Raw genomic sequence first — 19506 nt, 5'->3', positions numbered from 1 at the left:
AACCTTATCGATATGGAAGTATGAGACGCGACGGCGACGGTCGCGCGACCGTCGCCCACGCAAGACACGGCGAGGCCTGAGGACGCTCTCGGAGTAAGTGTGTTTTCACATTATCCGATCCGATATCGGATGTCGGATCGATATCCCATACATTACAGGCACCATTTTGAATTTTTTCTATTGAAATCCTACCGACATCCGATATCGGATCGGATAATGTGAAAATGCACTAAAGCGCACGGCGGGGCGGGCGAGCGTGCGCCACGAAACTATGTAGCGTCCACTCAGGACACTTGAATGAGCTTCAATTGTTTGACATGCACGCCGCGCGCCCGCGCTGCACGCCCAGTATGAGGCACTGGGTGGCTAGCCGAATGGCACAATCGCTCACGAAACGCTCACGAAACGAAGCGCTAGTAGATAACGAGTATCTCTATCGCGCTTGCGTATTGACGCGACAGAGCCAGCGGCGTATCGCTTTCGTTTGGCGTCGGAGAAATGCCATTCGGCTACGGGGCCAGGTCCCACCGCGAGCTAGTAAACTATGAGCTATCTGCTATAAAAACGAACAAAAGATAATCACTCCCGCGTAAATAAAAGAGACACGGCTATGTTTATAGTTACTCGCCCAGCGGTGAGCTATCATTATCGCCGTGTCTCTTTTATTTGCACGGGAGTGCTTATCTTTGGTTCGTTTTTATAGCCGATAGCTCATAGCTTACTAGCTCGTGGGACCAGTGCCTGAGTCTGCACTCAGGCCTTACAAAGCGCTTACCATGGCAACAATAAAAATATGCCCAAAACGCACAGGTGTTTCACGTAAAACATGTGCCTAAAACCGGTCGACACGGGAAGAGCCGTGAGAGTGTTATTTGCATGTATTTATGCATTAGGGTCAGATTCATGGGACGAATATGTTGAATTAATTATCGATAAACTTCCGTAATGTGATAGAAATTTTGTACAGTCAATTGGTAAAACAGCATTTCTTTTATTTGCTACTTTTATGAAATGTGATATTTTTGAAAAAATGTATGCTATTTCTACTCAGAATCACTAGCTTTTTCAATCCTAGTAGTTAAAATTGTCCCATACGGTTTTTTCTTATTTTGTTACGATTTACCGTACATGTTGTGTGGGGTAACAAAAGAGGAAAGAAACAAAAATGTATGGAAATTCTGGGACACTTTTTGTCTCCCAGTGAGATTGAGAGTACTCGTGATTCTGAGTACAATTGACCTAAAATTCCCTAAAACAATCAAAATTAAAAAATGGCAAAAAAAAGAAATGTTCATAAATATTAATTTTCAAAATTGTACGAAGTAAGGTATCTCTGATCATCTACCACGAGTTTTTGGCATAAACGTCGCGGAAAATGTATTATACTTGTGTAATATTTTCACTTTAGTAAGTAAACCGCTTGGGGGCGCTATTGACTTTCTTGTTGCGATGATTGTCATTTTCCCTGAAAGAAAGAGAAAAATACAAAATTAGAGCTTAAAATAATCGTGAACCTAGCGAATGAATGGTATGTTTATGTGTTAAAAAAACTGTAGGCAAATTAGAAATTTCAAGATACTTTAAGTTACATATAAAAAACAAACGTTTGGGCAATCCATACTTCCATACTTAATATTATAAATGCGAAAGTAACTCTGTCTGTCTGTCTGTCTGTCTGTCTGTCTGTCTGTCTGTTACGCTTTCCCGCTTAAACCACGCAGCCGATTTTGATGAAATTTGGAACAGATAATCTTTAGACCCTGAGACAAAACATAGGCTACTTTTTATTTCGAAAAAAAGGGATGAAGGGGTTGAAAAAGAGGTTGAAAGTTTGTATGGGATTTCTTAATTTTAAAAGATAAAACCATGAAACTTTATATTTTAGCACTTGATAAGAAATCATTAAACATATATTTAAAAGTCACATACAGGTCGAACGCGATTAATTAACATTATTTTTACCTTTAAAATAAACATGGTGGGAAATAAACATTAACTAAAAGCGGGTAGATTATATTTATTTGTCTACCCCGAACATTTATATAAATTAATATCGGGTAGTTTTGTGTTGTTTACATCTCCGGTGACATTTTGCTGGGACGTCAGTCTTCCGCGACCATGGCCAGTGCAACCTGGCCGAAACGTTGGGAAAAAAGGTAAAAATAATGTTAATTAATCGCGTTCGACCTGTGACTTTAAATATGTGTACAAAGCGCGAGAACTTAAAGTGTTATATCATTAAACATCTTGATAAGGGATAGGGATAGCGATAGGGATAGCGATAGGGATAGCGATAGGGATAGGGATAGCGATAGGGATAGCGATAGCGATAGCGATAGCGATAGGGATAGGGATACGGATACGGATAATATGGGTATCGTTAGAGGGATACGGATAATCGGTCGGCGGTCTCTTACAATCAATGTGCTCTAAGACGATCGTTGTTTGCTTGCTTGAAGATTACGTTTGCGATAAGTATAAGCAAAATGTAAAAAATTGTAAGGGATAATAGAAAAAAGTACTTATTACCCACCGATCATAGTGTCGAAATACGGGCTATGTGGGATGTTTATAAAGGTTTCCCCAGCGTATATAGAATTACCTACGCTGTGGTCGATGTGTAATATTTCTACAATCATTGCAAGCAAAAGTATTATGTGCAATCGAAATAATCGCAGATAAATATACCTACAGAGAAACCTAAGTATCCAAATGAAAATCTTAATGAATACTTTTATTACGCGGGCGAAGCCGCGGGTAAAAGCTAGTAAAATAATATATTTTTCAGTACAGATGTTGTTTTTTTTACGCACTAGTGCGAGAAGTGGTTCATTATATGCTAGGTCGAAACTTTGGAGGCTCATCTGTACTGAAAAACGTCGTACGATACACGTGCGAAAAGGAAATTCGTAACTCGTGTCGATTTAAAACACTCCCTCCGGTCGTGTTTTAATTTATCGCCACTCGTTTCGAACTTCCTTTTTTACGCATTTGTAACGTAATGTACTATAATTTTATATTGATCGACTGTACTAAAAATGTTTAGGTATTTATAACGAGTATAACTAGTTTACGATCAAGATTCACGTTTCTTATAACGATACTTAAATCATATTTTTTACCATACACATAACCTACCTGAATCGAATTGGCATCAGCCGGGTGGCCTAGTGGTCATGGCATTAGCCGCGTGACCTGAAGACATCAGTTTGATTACGGCCTCAGCCACCGGATTACTAAAGACCCTTGACATATCACATGATATCACACATCTCTTTATGTCTATTAAACTAAATATTTGGCAAATTAACATTTTCACTAACGCATTAATAGCTATACAGGATCTAAACCTAATACGGGCGAACCTCTTAACGGTGGTGAGTATAGGAGATAAAAAATGGAATTAGATAATTTTTACTTAAAATTGAAATATTTTTTTTATCCATACTAATTAATTCGGCCCGCAACGTAATGCAAACACACTCGCGTTGAACGCTCGTTGACAGTTGTCATTGATTGTCATCGCAACCACGTTTACAGTACATTGCTGCTGGGATTTTTTTCAAAAATTCATTATGGGGTGAAAATTAAGAGTAGCTCAAAAACACCTCTTAATTAATGATAACAATATTGAATTATATGCCTGGTTTCATTTATCGTCCTTATTAGGTTTACGAACTAATAAATTAAATTGTAACTAAGCTAAATCTACCTATAAACATATAAACCCTATTAAATAAAATAAAAAATACTTTGGGCCCTATTTGAACTCTAATATTAGATTTAGATACGATTTGAATCGAATATGTCAGTATAAACAATCAGGTGCTTGGCACAGTATAATAAAGAGTACTATCGTACAGTATGGCCACTCCCGCTCCCCGCTGAAAGTGCCGCCCACCCCCTCTCGGTTACCTCACAGTTACCGCCTGTCAAAAACGCGAACAGTCGACCTGTTATAATAATATTTCACTCATGCAAGCATGGTACGCGTTCACCTACACGAGCTTAGACTGTGTGCTAGGAACGCGCCTCTTTCATATATTTGATCGCCAGTGTCCAAGTTGTGTCCTTGGTGAAGAAATGTCACTGTTGACACACAGATCGTTAATTTATTCTTTTTTTTTCTCTTTATTTAGAAATATATATAAATATTCCTTCCTAATTTAATCTTCATCGTATCGCATTTTCGTATTGAACGACGTTTTGAAGACAGCGGGGTCCCGTAACATTTACGAAATTTAGGCGATGTTATATTATACATATAAATAGATAAATAAATATTATGGGACATACTCACACAGATTGACTGAGGCCACTGAGGCCCACGGTAAGCTCAAGAATTAAGGCTTGTGTTGTACTACTCAGACAACGATATACACAATATACAAATAGTATACATAGAAAACATCCATGACTCAGGAACAAATATCTGTGCTCATCACACAAATAAATGCCCTTACCGGGATTTGAACCCGGGACCGCGGCGTAGCAGGCAAATATAAATGTATGGAGGTAAACTGAACTGTATAAAAATATTCGAAGCACTATTTGAATACGCATCTCATTTGCTACTTACTACCAAAGACATATGTAACTCCGTATAGACAGATAAAGTTTAAGAAAAAAACGTACCTCGGAACCATAGAGTAAAAGGTACGGCGGGCTAGATGGCGATACACCTTTGGGGGACTCTCGGCTAGATGGCGCTCATAATGATATTTGACATATTACACATATCAAGCTACGAATATGGGCCAAACTGTCAAAGCTGAGGTTCAAAAAATTTAAGCCTGTGTCGAGAAATGGCAGTCTATGCACTGTGACTGAGCATTTCTTTTTTTTTGCCAATATATTTTTTTTTATTGTTTTAGGGAAATTTAGGTCAATTGTACTCAGAATCACGAGTACTTTCAATCTCACTGGGAGACAAAAACTGTCCCAGAATTTCCATACATTTTTGTTACTTTCCTCTTTTGTTACCCCATACAAAATGTACGGAAAATGGTAACAAAATAAGAAAAAATCGTATGGGACAATTTTTTAACTACCTACTAGGATTGAAAAGGCTAGTAATTCTGAGTAGAAATAGCATATTTTTTTTTAAATATCACACTTCATAAAAATGGCAAAAAAAAGAAATACCCGACTACACATTTTTCTTTGGCAGTAACTCTCTAGAAACTCGATCCTCTTTGTTACTACTTATGATGACCTAACATAATCTCATAACACAGTCGCAAAATCAACAAAACCGGCTAAGAGCGTGTCGGGCCACGCTCAGTGTAGGGTTCCGTAGTTTTCCGTATTTTGCTCAAAAACTACTGAACCTATCAAGTTCAAAATAATTTTCCTAGAAAGTCTTTATAAAGTTCTACTTTTGTGATTTTTTTTATATTTTTTAAACATATGGTTCAAAAGTTAGAGGGGAGGGGACGCATTTTTTTTTCCTTTAAGAGCGATTATTTCCGAAAATATTAATATTATCAAAACATGATCTGAGTAAACCCTTATTCATTTTTAAATACCTATCCAACAATATATCACACGTTGGGGTTGGAATGAAAAAAATGTCAGCCCCCACTTTACATATAGGGGGGTACCTAATAAAAGATTTTTTTCCATTTTTTATTTTTGCACTTTGTTGGCGTGATTGATATACATATTGGTACCAAATTTCAGCTTTCTAGTGCTAACGGTTACTGAGATTATCCGCGGACGGACGGACGGACGGACGGACGGACAGACAGACATGGCGAAACTATAAGGGTTCCTAGTTGACTACAGAACCCTAAAAAGCCACACCCACAAATGTCTCGTATTATGTACATTCAAATGTCTCGACTATGCGATGTATCGTATTATGTACATATCTTTGTGACGTAACGTCACAGTGCGTTACCCAAGAGATTATATCAGTTATGAGAGAACGTAAACTAGGAAGGAGGATGGGAAATGGATGTAGGAAGTCTGTCACGTTGTGTATGGGCTGAGAGATTAGGGTATAACGAGGCGAGGGCCCATTTACCGGTGCGAGAACTCGCATACTTCGAGTTTCATATAATATTTTCATATTGGCAATTATTGAATATGTATACTTATATAATTATTAATTTTGTACTCCCTCTGACATGTTATTAATATTACATCAAAACGCATGAATTAGAAATTGTATAAGTAGGTAATATGTAGACTAGTATATAAGTAAGTACCTCATAAGTACTAACATTATGCGCCCTACCCGGGTGTCATATACTGACTACCTCAAACTAACACCTTCTGTAATGCACATGACTTTAATGTTAAGTGGTTAAATAAATGAAAAAAAAAAGCCTGCAATACACAATAATGTCTATTTTAAACTTTTAAATATTATGAAGTCTTTAATTTTTTTTTCTACTCCCGTACTGTTATTCGTGAGTTACAAGGTCGTGCATAGAACTGTAAAACCCTACATAAAAGATGTCAGGACAAGTCTATCTAGTCTATACCCTGAAAACATTTAGTAGCAGTAGCACGATATAACTGTTACAGTTCAGTAAATACATTGCTACTTACCAACTTAACAAACCAATTCGCAGAGTCGAGACTCCTTCGTTTTCTGCTGTGTTCATTGGCGACGCGTCGAATCGCATTCAAATGTATGAGAACTCGATTCAACTCGGCTCGATTCGTCTTAGTGGCCAGGCTTCAAAGAACCATACCATAGACAGTTTTATTTTCATGTTTGCACTCAAACTGCATATTCAAAATGGTAGGCGGTCCACTAGATAACTAAGATGACTGAAAGTAGGTATTTGTTGAATTTATAATTTTCTTTCAAAGTAAGTGCTTGGTCGTAGAAAAAGTATTGTATGCAACGGTGTTTAACTGAGTCAAAAAATGCTCGTGGCGTCTTTATTAACAATTTTCGGCTTCGCCTCAAATTGTTACCCACGCCACTCACCTTTTTTTACCTCTTTTAACCACCAGTTGCATAAAATACTATAATTTTTTCTATAAAATTATTGGGTCAGTGTACGTCATTATTACTGTCACCTACAAAATTATTGGCTTCAATGTACGCCATTACTGTCATTGGATGTTGTCTGTCACACTTTAGACTTAACAGAATTCTCAGTACATTACCTCTTAGGAAAACTTTCAAGGGTGATAAAAAGTTTTACAAGTTATTTTAATGTCGCTGTCAAAATTAAATGTTGGTATAAGGAGTATAGCCTACAGTTAAATTTTTTTGATTTTGTTACACCCTTAAATCCATGAAAAATTTTTGGCACCTTTTAATGTGATCCTAAAAAAGCGCTAACACTTCTCAAAAAGTCCGTGAACCTACTGAACCTTAAGCGACAACTTTTGATTATAAGAAAAAATAACTATCTCATATTATACCCTAAAATTAACAAGTAATTCTTAATATTTCCGGAAGTTCACACTGACTGACATGAAATTATGTTGCTAGCCTTGCATGTCAGCCATGACATACAAACAAAATAAACACAAGAGCAGTGAAAAGCGGTCACAATATGGAAATTATAAACAAAATTACCACTTTTAATTCCTCTCAGTGCATAATTACTCCCGATATAGAGTTCCGTTTTAAAAGAAGGTGGATTTTTTGAAATGTCAACTCAAGGGTAATACAAAGATCTGTGCAAGATTTAATTTAATTTTATAATTATAAAGTAGGAGCCCGTGTGGTGACGGGTTAAGAAGCCCGTGTGGTGACGGGTTAAGAATTTCACCACCCCCTTTCTTCCCGTGGGTGTCGTAGAAGGCGACTGTGGGATATGGGTTAAAGTGTGGCGTAGGCGAGAGGCTGGCAACCTGTCACTGCAATGTCACAGTTTCGTTTTCTATATCGACCCCTTATTTGCCAAGAGTGGCACTGAAACTTGAGTAGTTTCATGTGCTTTGTCTACCCCTTCATGGGATACAGGCGTGATTGTATGTATGTATGTAATTATAAGGTTATTTGTCGAATGTCGGATATCAACTCTTTGAACGGCAAGCCTATCATCTGCAGCTTGAGAGCAATCAGATGGAAGGGAAGGATTTTTTTTTTTTTTTTTTTTTTTATTTATTTATTTTATTTAAGTCGCCTCAAGACGCAACTGGAGCGAAAATGATAAAATGGAAAGGGGCTTCTTTAAATTTGGGAATTTTAGTTAAATGAATACCTACGTGTTAACTATTAACTAGATTTATCGAAAAGACAATTCAAACTCAGTTAAAAGATATTGGGGAAAAATCTTTAAAATTGAAGTTCCGCTATCGACTGTTTCCTCCTTCAAAACTTAAAAGAAAAATGGAGCGACTAATTGACGTATTTTTTTAAGTGGAGATAGTTGAAGGGATGGAAAGTGGAGATAGTTGAAGCGCTGGTGGCCTAGCGATAAGAGCGTGCGACTTACGATCCGGAGGTCTCGGGTTCGAACCCCGGCTCGTACCAATGAGTTTTTCGAAACTTATGTGCGAAATGTCATTTGATATTTGCCAGTCGTTTTTCGGTGAAGGAAAACATCGTGAGGAAACCGGACTAATTCCAATAAGGACTAGTTACCCGTCGGGTTGGAAGGTCAGATGGCAGTCGCTTTCGTAAAAACTAGTGCCTACGCCAAATCTTGGGATTAGTTATCAAAGCGGACCCCAGGCTTCCATGAGCCGTTGCAAATGCTGGGATAACGCAAGGAGGATGATGAGTTGAAGGTATGGAAAGTGACATAGGCTACTTTTTGTGTCTTTCTAACGCGAGCGAAGTCACGGGCAAAAGCTAGTTAGAACATATTCCCACAATATATTATCCTTTTTTACATACAGTAGATAATAGCAACATTCATAAAGGACTGCGTACTAACTATTAAGTGTCCACAAGAAGTAAACAAACACAAACAAAAACATTCTTAAGAGGAGATCAACGCAATTCTGCCCAAAGAAAATAAAAAAAATCACATGGAATATTGACTACACTTATTGGCAAGTACAAACTGCAACCAAAATACTGATTTAAACTTTCACGATTATTACACATCATTATTTTTAAAATCGGGACTTAATCGCGTATCCTACATTGGAGAAACTAAGCGCACCATAGAAGAAAGGGTAAAGGAGCACATCGCGGCTGTGAAAAATCGTCAGGTCAACAAGTCTGCCGTGGCTGAACATTTGTTAGAGTCAGGGCCAAACCACTGGATCGAACTACATGACCCTAAAGTCCTTTCCACGGAACGCCATTTCTACAGTAGAAAGGTGCGTGAAGCCATTGAAATCAAAAAACATCGCAATTTCAATCGGGACGAAGGTTTTAGGATCTCATCCACATGGAATCCTGTCATTAATAAGTGTAAGCCGAAAATAATATCGACAGTCGTTAAATCAAATATCGTCAGTGTTGTATGTCGACAGAGTAACATCCCTAGTGCGCAAACAGTTCAAGTTGATAATCAAAACCAAGTGCGGGTAGTTCGAAAAACTCGCGCGGCTGTCAGAAGGTGTTGATGTCATTTCAAGCCAGTCTTCTCCGAGACCACGGGGACAACGCCGTCCTTGAAACGTTGGAGGTCAGTTTAATATGTAGTTATACGCGATTAAGTCCCGATTTTAAAAATAATGATGCAACCAAAATGTTTTAATGCAAATCAAAGACTTATATAACTCCGTATAGACCACAGATTTCGGGAGATAGGTCATGCCGGGCGATTTGTATAGAATACGGAGGTATAGACCGATAAAGTCTAAGAAAAAAACGTACCTCAAAACCATACAGAAAAAGGTACGGTGAGCTAGATGGCGATACACCTTTGGGGTACGCTCGGCTAGATGGCGCTAATATTAATATTTGACATTTTAACACATATCAAGCTAAGAATATGGGACAAATTGTCAAAACGGAGGTTCAAAACTTTTAAGCCCGTGTCGAGAGATGGCAGTCTATGCACTGTGATTATACGTTTTACTTTGACAGTAATTCTCTATAATACTCGATCCTCTTTGATGCAAATAAAGTTTACTTACTTACTTTAAATAATTGCGATGAATGTATACTTTATAATTAATCAATTTCTGAAATTGTAATTAGGTACCGACTTATATTGTTACCCTGCGTAAAATAATCACCGTATTATTTTAGTTTAAGTGTGAGTTTGTTAGAGCCGAAGTTTCAGAATTACTCATGTAGCAACCAGTATATTTTAATAGTAATTAAGTAGAGATAATTTGTGCGACACACCTATTCTTGAGATGGGCCTAGCCAAGACGACAATAGTTCGCAGAAAATTCGCTATAATCGACATATCGTCACTACTTTAAAAAAATCTCATATCTCACGCTGTTCCTCAAAGTTAAAACGCAGTAAGTCTATATGCATTCCATACATACTTACTACAATTTTCTTTTCATTGACAGACGAAGTTACAAGTTTTTTTTAAAGTAGTGACGATATATTTTTCCAATGAATAGTATGGTGGATGCTTTTTTTTAGCTTAACGCCCCTTAACAAGTGTGTACTGCGGTACAATAGAGCCTATTAGTGTTAGACTTATTAGGTAGACCACCCGATAGGTACAGACTGAGCAGCATACCTAATGAATCTGTACGACGAAACGATTAAAACATTACCATGACGTACTAAAGCCGTTCAGTTTAGGTTGAGAGAAAGGGACACAGCTATAGCAGTTACATAGCTCCGTCCCTCTCTCTCAACCTAAACTGAACGGCTTTAGCACGTCATGGTAACCCCCCAGGTAGCTTTTGACAGCGTGGATATGACACGACACAGCCTTAGGTTTGTAATACACGGTGAAATAAAAAAAACCGGCCAAGAGCGTGTCGGGCCATGCTCAGTGTAGGGTTCCGTAGTTTCCCGTAAAAAAAAATCACTCCCCACTTTACATGTGGGGGGGTTAACCTATTAAAATATTTTTTCGATTTTTTATTTTTGCACTTTGTCGGCGTGATTGATATACAATATACATATTGGTACCAAATTTCAGCTTTCTAGTGCTCACGGTTACTGAGATTATCCTAGTTGACTACGGAACCCTAAAAAGGACCGTTCAAACTTTGCATAGTGACTTTTGAGGTCATACTGAATAACTTTTATTAATGCTGAAATCGCAAAATAAATTTTGACTGTTTCATACATTTCGACTGTCATGATTGTCATGATGCCGCTCTTTTTTTTTTTTTTTTTATTATAAATGGGCTTACTCTTGGCCACAGACTAGCCAAAGGCAAAGAAGTGGCCTACGATGGAGTGAGCTCATTTCTATGGAAGAGCCAATTTTTTTTTCACCATTTCAGCATTGGTCCCATAATAAAAGTTGTTCATTATGACCTCAAAAGCAACTATGCAATATTTGAACGATCTTTTTTATTGCACCCTGTATGGTACACCGTGTTTTTTTCGTTTCCGTAAAATTCACAACGTTAGTGCGTTTTCACATTATCCGATCCGATATCGGATGTAGGAAGGATTTCAATAGAAAAAATCCAAGATGGCACCTGTAATGTATGGGATATTGGTCCGACATGGTAGGCTCATTAACAAAAGTTAGGTACTTACTTGATAAATAATTTCTGTTAAATACATAAATAAAGTTTTTTTGCTTTTCGTAGGTGTATGTAGGGTACCTACATAGTAAATGTCCACTATTTTTTTATATATTATTATTGTACAATTTATTGGATACAAAATTATAAATAAAAACAATAATACTAATAATAACTTAAACTAAAAATATTAAAAACTAGGTGAACTCCTTAGGCATGGTGCCGTAGACACTGGCAGCATTTCCTCGCTGTATCGCTAGGCTTATTATTTGGGCGAGGAAGCTGCCAGTCCTACTCCTACGGTCACCGCTGACCTCTGTCAGTTTTCAAATAATAAATTAGTTAATAATGATGATGTTAATAATGATAATGATGAAGGGCAAAAATCAAATATGTCGCCTTTAAATCACGACTCTATGTATTTCCTGTTCTCTTCTGCTCCTAAAATACATCGTGTTCAGGGCAAACCATTATAATTATTGAAATCACAAACAACTGAAGTACCTAACACAATATAATGTGGTTAAATGTTCTAAAGTATTTACAATTAAATTAATTTAATAATTAATTGCCACCCATTAAGATTTTGTAATACGCAAAATGGGCCATTACGTATAGCTGTGACATCTGTTCTCGCGCACAATCATTTAGCGTGATGTAAGCTTTTGGTCAGAAATTTATTGGTATATTAACATACATATTTATTTATTTATTTATTTTATTAAGATACAAATATAACTGACTCAGTAAGGCTCAGCAGTAATCTACACCCTGTTTTTATTGAATTCCGTTAACTTTAAGGGAAAATTCATTACTACATCAAATATAATTAATTTCTCTAAGAAACTAGCGTCTTAACTCTTGCGGTTATCGAGTTATTAAAAAAATAAACATAATTGCTGAACACGTGTGTCACAGCCTTTACCAATTCCTAATGTTATTTGTTTTGACATGTGCCGTCAATCACTTGACACTAACTTGAATGTAATTCTTAAGGGTCTCTCACACTAATAAATTAATTTATTATGTATGAAAACGATGAAAAATATTTTTTTGTGAATTTAATAAAAAGGGTGGTTCCTAATAATGAACCTAACGACGTGTCGAATTTAACGGTGGTGTAAAAAAAACACGGTGTATAATTGTATAAAGCTTATTGCACATGAGTACCTATAATGTGACTGGTTATTGGTTAAAGTTCAGTAGCGATGGCTTATATAACTAATATCAAGTCTGTGCCAAGGAGTTCATTGACCTTTCAACCTTCACCTACGCGGCTTAAGTTTCCAATAATGCAAATATAATTAACTTGTTGAAACAAGTTGAAGTAAACGGGTCCCTCCGTCGAGGAACACGCTTGTCGAGAATTTCTCGAAAGACGGCTAGAGAAAAAGTGCTAGAGTAGAACCAAGGGTACTACCACACCTTAGACACTGGCGATCGAACATATTATGAATGAGGCGCGTTCCTAGCACACATTCTAAGCTCGTGTAGGTGAACGCGTACTATGCTTGTATGAGTGAAATATAATAGGTCGACTGTTCGCGTTTTTGACAGGCGGTAACTGTGAGGTAACCGAGAGGGAGTAGGCGCCACTTTCAGCGGGGAGCGGGAGTGGCCACACTGTACGATAGGAGGTACTCTTTATTGTATTGTATTGTATTGTACTACTGTTAAAGCTCTAGTGAAGAATGAGTTACTAACAAAATGCGACTAGCTAGCCCGTTTGTACTGTACGTCATAATTTGACACTTACGTCATTTCTAGTTAATGGGGACCACGGAAGTATAACTAAAGATGGGGACCAAACCAAAATATTTGAAAACGATTTCTTAGACATTGCTTATAGCAATTATTTACCTACTCTGTTTTATGGCTAAAGCAACAAAAAATATCTATTGTTGTAATATTCGTTAACAGGATGGTATTAGTTAAGTAAATAACCGGTTATACTGACGATTTTAATTGGTTATCAATATTTAAACTTAGGCAACCGTGCACACTCACACACATTTACATGTACATACATTACACCACAAACATTCTAAGACTTTTTAGTATTGAAGTCATGATTAAAATGACTGATGAATAATGATTAATTATTAAATAAAACTTTTGAATCATCCTATATGCAGCGTGACGTCAAATTGATGTCATCGGCATGAAAAAAGACTTTTTATGTTATTTAGTTTCTTAGTGTCGTCTAAATTGTACATAGTCCATTTACTTAGTGCCACCTAGTCCATCTTCTAGGCCTTACAGAAAACCAGCGTTGCGGAGTGTGCCATGTGGCGCATACCGTGACACCTAGCCACAGAGAACCTCCTATAGAGTAGCAGTCTTGTATATTTTGTTCGCGATACGAGTCACCAGTGCCAGGGGTGCGAGGAGCGGGCGGGGAATGTGTTAAGCGCGCTGTGATTGGCCGTTTCAAGGACGGCGGGCAGTCGCGCCAGATGAAAGGGACTGTCCCTTTACTGACGCGTAAGTGGCCAATGTAAGTTGACCTATGCCGGCTATAAATTATAAATATGACTTTTATGTGGAATGTAATGACGTCTGTTTTTAAATTTGAGCTTCTTGTTACCTTTCCACACCATTTCACACTACAGGTGGACATCTTTAAGACATCAAAATACCCTTTTTCAATTTTTTTACTGCGAAACACACGCGCTGCTTTCGGGTCTGTTACTTGGTCGCTACTGATCGGGCACGGCGAGCGCCCGCGCTTATATCAGTGCAAATACTAGGAAGGCTGGCGACCGCGAGTCGTCTTGTAATGGATGTCTATAGGGGTTGGTCTGTGCACCTAGCTGAGTAAGGACCATTTAGCGCAACTTATAATTTTTTTGGTTTGTTTGGTTTTAGTTTTAGATAGTTATTGATATTGTATTTTGTGCTAATAAATACTTTTTCTTTCTTCTTCTTTCTTTCTTAATTGTGATTTTTGTGGTAGTGCTCTGCCTACCCATACATACATACATATGTATGTATGTATGTAATTGTGGTTTTTAAAATATCTCTTGAAGGAAGGCACAGTTCTCGGTAAAAAATAAAAGAAATTGAGCGTGTCTTCATTTTTGACCACATAGAGGGCGATTTACAGACTGGGACCCGCGAAACACCATTGTAATAATTATCCTGGCAGGGTCGCCATGTAATAATTAGATAGTTATTACGGCTGTGGATGAGCAGCTTCACGGTATGAGATGAAGTTAAATGATAGATAGATACAAGTAGTAGATAAAGCTTAAAGTAATGAATCCCAATCAATTCCCATTTATTGTATAAAGGTGTGCCTATATATACATGTTTGGGTTGTCGCTGACCAAGCAATATGCGTTATGTCGCAGTAAACCATTGTGTTACTGCTAAACACGGAAAGTGGCTAATATGCCATTACACCATAGACGGGGCAGGCCGGGGTGCAGGCAGACCAAAAAGGAGATGGCGGGACGACCTGTGGCCCGTTTCTCGAAAGGTACAAGCCTTGTATTACAAGTGTGTTTCCATGACAACCCATACGATTTGACAGTTCGCGCACTTGTTATACAAGGCTTGTACCTTTCGAGAAACGGGCCCCTGGACGCATTCTACTCGAAATGGTGGGAAAATGCCAACAACAGGGTCGAGTGGAGAAAGCGAGGGGAGGCCTTTGCCCAGCAGTGGGACACAAAAGAGGCTAATTAAAAAAAAAAAAGAGGGCGATTTTTGAATCTCGCATACGGGATTTTGTCACTAAAATACCGGTTGAAAACGGTGACTTGCTTATTATTTTCAGTGACAATTTTCTGAATTCGAACGTGTGAGACTCAAAAATCGGCCCGTTAGTTTGAATGTGAATCTGTTAATTTTGCATCATATTTTTATTCAGATTCACTTTAGATCTTACAATTTTAATTAAGTACGGTTTTTCTTGTCGTGTTACCATTTTACGAGCATTTCTTTTTTTTTGCCACAATTTTTTTTTTGTATTAGGGAATTTTAGGTCAATTGTACTCAGAATCACGAGTACTTTCGATCTCACTGGGAGACAAAAGTGTCCCAGAATCTCCATACATTTTTGTTACTTTCCTCTTTTGTTACCCCATACAACATGTACGGAAAATGGTAACAATATAAGAATGGGACAATTTTGTTTAACTACTAGGATTGAAAAAGCTAGTAATTTTGAGTAGAAATTTTTTTTTTCAAAAATATCACACTTCATAAAAGTGGCAAAAAAAAAAGAAATGTTCCTACATGTACATAGTTTGTATGGGGTAACAAAAGAGAACAATAACAAAAATCTTTTTTGACCTATTGACATAGACTTACACCTACTTATGGACTGATTTCTCATGATTTTACCTTTGTAAACATTGACATCCATTAATCTCAATATGAATTTGAATATATAAACTATATATATAATATATAAATGAATATGATGCGCGTGTATTGTGCAATAGCCCAATAGGAGCGTCTATATAAAAGTGTGTGTGATAAGTAAGGGAAGATTTGCAACTCCATACATCAGTAAATGCGGGTTATTTGTATAGGCATAGTTAAGTGACATCTAGCGACAATCACGCGTCAATCACGCGTCAAATAGCGTGAATTATCAGTACGACTACTCGATACTAGATGGCAACAGTGTCTCGTCTGCTAAACTTACCATCAGGTGTGATCGTGGTCACACGTCTACCTATTCAAACTAAAAAACCGGCCAAGAGCGTGTCGGGCCACGCTCAGTGTAGGGTTCCGTAGTTTTCCGTATTTTTCTCAAAAACTACTGAACCTATCAAGTTCAAATCAATTTTCCTAGAAAGTCTTTATAGAGTTCTACTTTTGTGATTTTTTTCATATTTTTTAAACATATGGTTCAAAAGTTAGAGGGGGGGGACGCACTTTTTTTCCTTTAGGAGCGATTATTTCCGAAAATATTAATATTATCAAAAAACGATCTTAGTAAACTTATTCATTTTTAAATACCTATCCAAAAATATATCACACGTTGGGGTTGGCATGAAAAAAAATATCAGCCCCCACTTTATATGTACGGGGGGTACCCTAATAAAACATTCTATTCCATTTTTTATTTTTGCACTTTGTTGGCGTGATTGATATACATATTGGTACCAAATCTCAGCTTTCTAGTGCTTACTATTACTGAGATTATCCGCGGACGGACGGACGGACAGACAGACATGGCGAAACTATAAGGGTTCCTAGTTGACTACGGAACCCTAAAAAAGGTATGTAATGTCATTTAAAGTATTGTAGTAGATTCATAACAAATTACAAATGTTCCTACTTCCACATTACGCGGGTATTACATATGATAGTATAGTTGTAACTGGCGTGCCGTTACGTCACGCATGCGCGGTCAGGGACCATACCACGAGTGTGTGACGATACGTTACTCGATAGCGTAAACGTCAGGGAAAAAGATATTGTATGGAGAAAGTTTACACTTTTTTTGTGACGTATGATGACAGACAGACAGACAGACAGACAGACGGACCGACAGACAGACACGTCAAATTTATAACACCCCGTCGTTTTTGCGTCGGGGGTTAAATTAACTCGCTGTCAGTTTTGTGACGACAATGACGACACGCAAAAACGACGGGGCGTTATACGTTTAACGTGTCTTGTCTGTTTGTTTATCTGTCTGTCTGTGTGTGTCTCTCTGTGGCATCGCAGCTCTCGAACGGATGAACCGATTTAGGTTTCGTTTTTTGTTTGAAAGCTGCGTTAGTCATGTTTTACGAAAATCGGACCACTATGTGGCGGTCGGGGGTTTTTTCAAAATTAAAATTTTGTGTCCTTCGGTAAAGCATAACAAATGGTTATATTACACTCATTTACTTTACGATTCTCAAATGTTGTTACCTAATCCATGCTAATGTTATAAATGGGAAAGTGTGTGTGTCTGTTTGTTTGTCCGTCTTTCACGGCAAAACGGAGGGACGAAATGACGTGATTTTTTAAGCGGAGATAGTTGAAGGGATAGAGAGTGACATAGGCTACTATTTGTTTCCTGCTAACGCGAGCGAAGCTGCTAGAAAAAGCTAGTTTACTTATACATGCAACATGGCATTGACGACCTCTATTATCAGAACACATAAACCCTTCGAATTACGAAAATTAATTACAGTTACAAAATTTAATAAAAATGTACAAATAAACAAGATTATTGCGGTGCGCCGGCGCAGCTCTGGCGCAATAAAATTGGATCACTTGGCCATTTCACTTTGCGAAATACCGATATGCATAAGTGTGGTTAACTGATACTGGGGCAACCACTACCATGAAGTTATTGACGCGGTAGAATGTACACTATGTACAATGTACAATATGTACATTGTACAGTAGGGTGGGTCACTCCTGTATGGAGAGAAAAAAAGTATTATATTTTCATTTCATTTTACAGTTCCAAAAATGCAAACTGATGCAAATAAACAGTATTTCAAATTATTTTGCAATTTGAATTAATCTTCTGCCTCCGGATCCACTTTGAAGTTTTCATATATTTTTTTGTACATTTCGTGTGGTGTGCGGAGTATATGTATGTATTCTCTTTTAATTTAATATTTTGCTATTAATATATACCATTATTGGCATCGTAATAGCTTGCTAAAGGTTCAAAGAAAATAAATGTAGTAAAAAACCTCATAAATTTAAACCTTTTTACACCCTACTCCATACAAAATACAAAAGCTTCAACTGAAATCCGGAGGCAAAAAAATAAACATAAAAATAGAAAATAAAAATTGTACACTAATTAATTACTTTTTGTGAATGTGCCTCCAAACAAAAAAAAAGTAAAAATGACCCACCCTAATGTACATTGAGCTGCAAAATTGCATGGAGAAATTATAAGAATTCATCGATAAATTCGCCATGTTCTTTTGCAGCTTACTGTACGTTACTTGATAAAGTACACTACGTCAAAAATTGTTTAATGATATAAAGCCAACACTTAGTATATACCTTTACCTATACAATACCTTTTGTCTAGTATTCCGTTTGCTTACTTTTCTACCGTACGTCAATTAATCAATTTGTCATCTTGGTCTCGGAGGTTGGTTTCACAATTCTTGACAGTAATTCGTCAAATATTTTCCCTCTTATTCAAAAACGTACGAAAGTTACCAAGTCGATAAAGTTCCTTTGTCCCTTTCCGACGTATTGGGGTGATAGAAAAGGACAAACGAACTTTATCGGCTTGATAACTTTAGTGTACGTTTATGAATAAGTGCGTTTTCACATTATCCGATCCGATATCGGATGTAGGAGGGATTTCTAAGGCGAAAATCAAAGATGGCGGCTTAAATATATGGGATATCGGTCGTACATCCGATATCGGATCGGATAATGTGAAAACGCACTTCGGGGGTTATTATTTATCTTGATATTAAGCATGTTACGTGGGTTTTATTATAGTCACAGAGGCGACGAACAATGTCATGCAATATATAATATATACAATGGCATAAAGTCTCACGGCATAGACCCGAATCTCAAGAACATTACAATGATTGTCTGTCTGTGCTTTATGGTTTAGGGCCCATTTGCACGGTGAGAACTCGCATGGAGTTTGATTACATTGCGGTATTTGATTGGTGAGCAGGTGCCGTAGCCGAATGGCATTTCTGCGACTCGAAACGAAAACGAAACGCCACGAAAGGTAGTCTGGCTCTGTCGCGCCGATTTGCACGAGCGATAGAGATAGATATCTACTAGCGTTTCGTTTCGTGAGCGTTTCGTGAGCGTTTGTGCCATTCGGCTACGCACCCTGAACTGTATATAACGTCAAAAGTTCGTAATGCACCAACTAAAATCAAATGCGAGTTCGCCCGCCGGGTAAATGGGCCCCTATGTTGCAGTAATTTTTTTTTTTTATTATTATAAATGGGGCTTACTCTAGGCCACAGACTAGCCAAAGGCAAAGACGTGGCCTACGATTGGCGT

At 37.6% G+C, this 19506-nt stretch overlaps 1 protein-coding gene and 1 long non-coding RNA gene across 2 annotated transcripts in view; one reads left to right on the top strand and one right to left on the bottom strand.

Annotated features, from left to right (window-relative positions):
* Positions 1-19506, top strand: part of LOC125235514 (UDP-glucosyltransferase 2) — a 95120-nt gene that overhangs the window by 54352 nt on the left and 21262 nt on the right. The gene's annotated exons all lie outside the window — the stretch shown is intronic.
* Positions 13576-14451, bottom strand: LOC125235517. The gene is made up of 3 exons (XR_007178098.1): positions 14357-14451; positions 13721-13854; positions 13576-13597 (listed from the first exon to the last, which is right to left on the bottom strand). It is a non-coding gene; the product is annotated as an uncharacterized LOC125235517 (long non-coding RNA).

This window comes from Leguminivora glycinivorella, chromosome 17, assembly GCF_023078275.1.
Source record: "Leguminivora glycinivorella isolate SPB_JAAS2020 chromosome 17, LegGlyc_1.1, whole genome shotgun sequence".
Lineage (NCBI taxonomy): Eukaryota > Metazoa > Arthropoda > Insecta > Lepidoptera > Tortricidae > Leguminivora > Leguminivora glycinivorella.
Note: the sequence above shows the minus strand (reverse complement) of the source record. Positions and strands in the feature narration are given on the sequence as shown.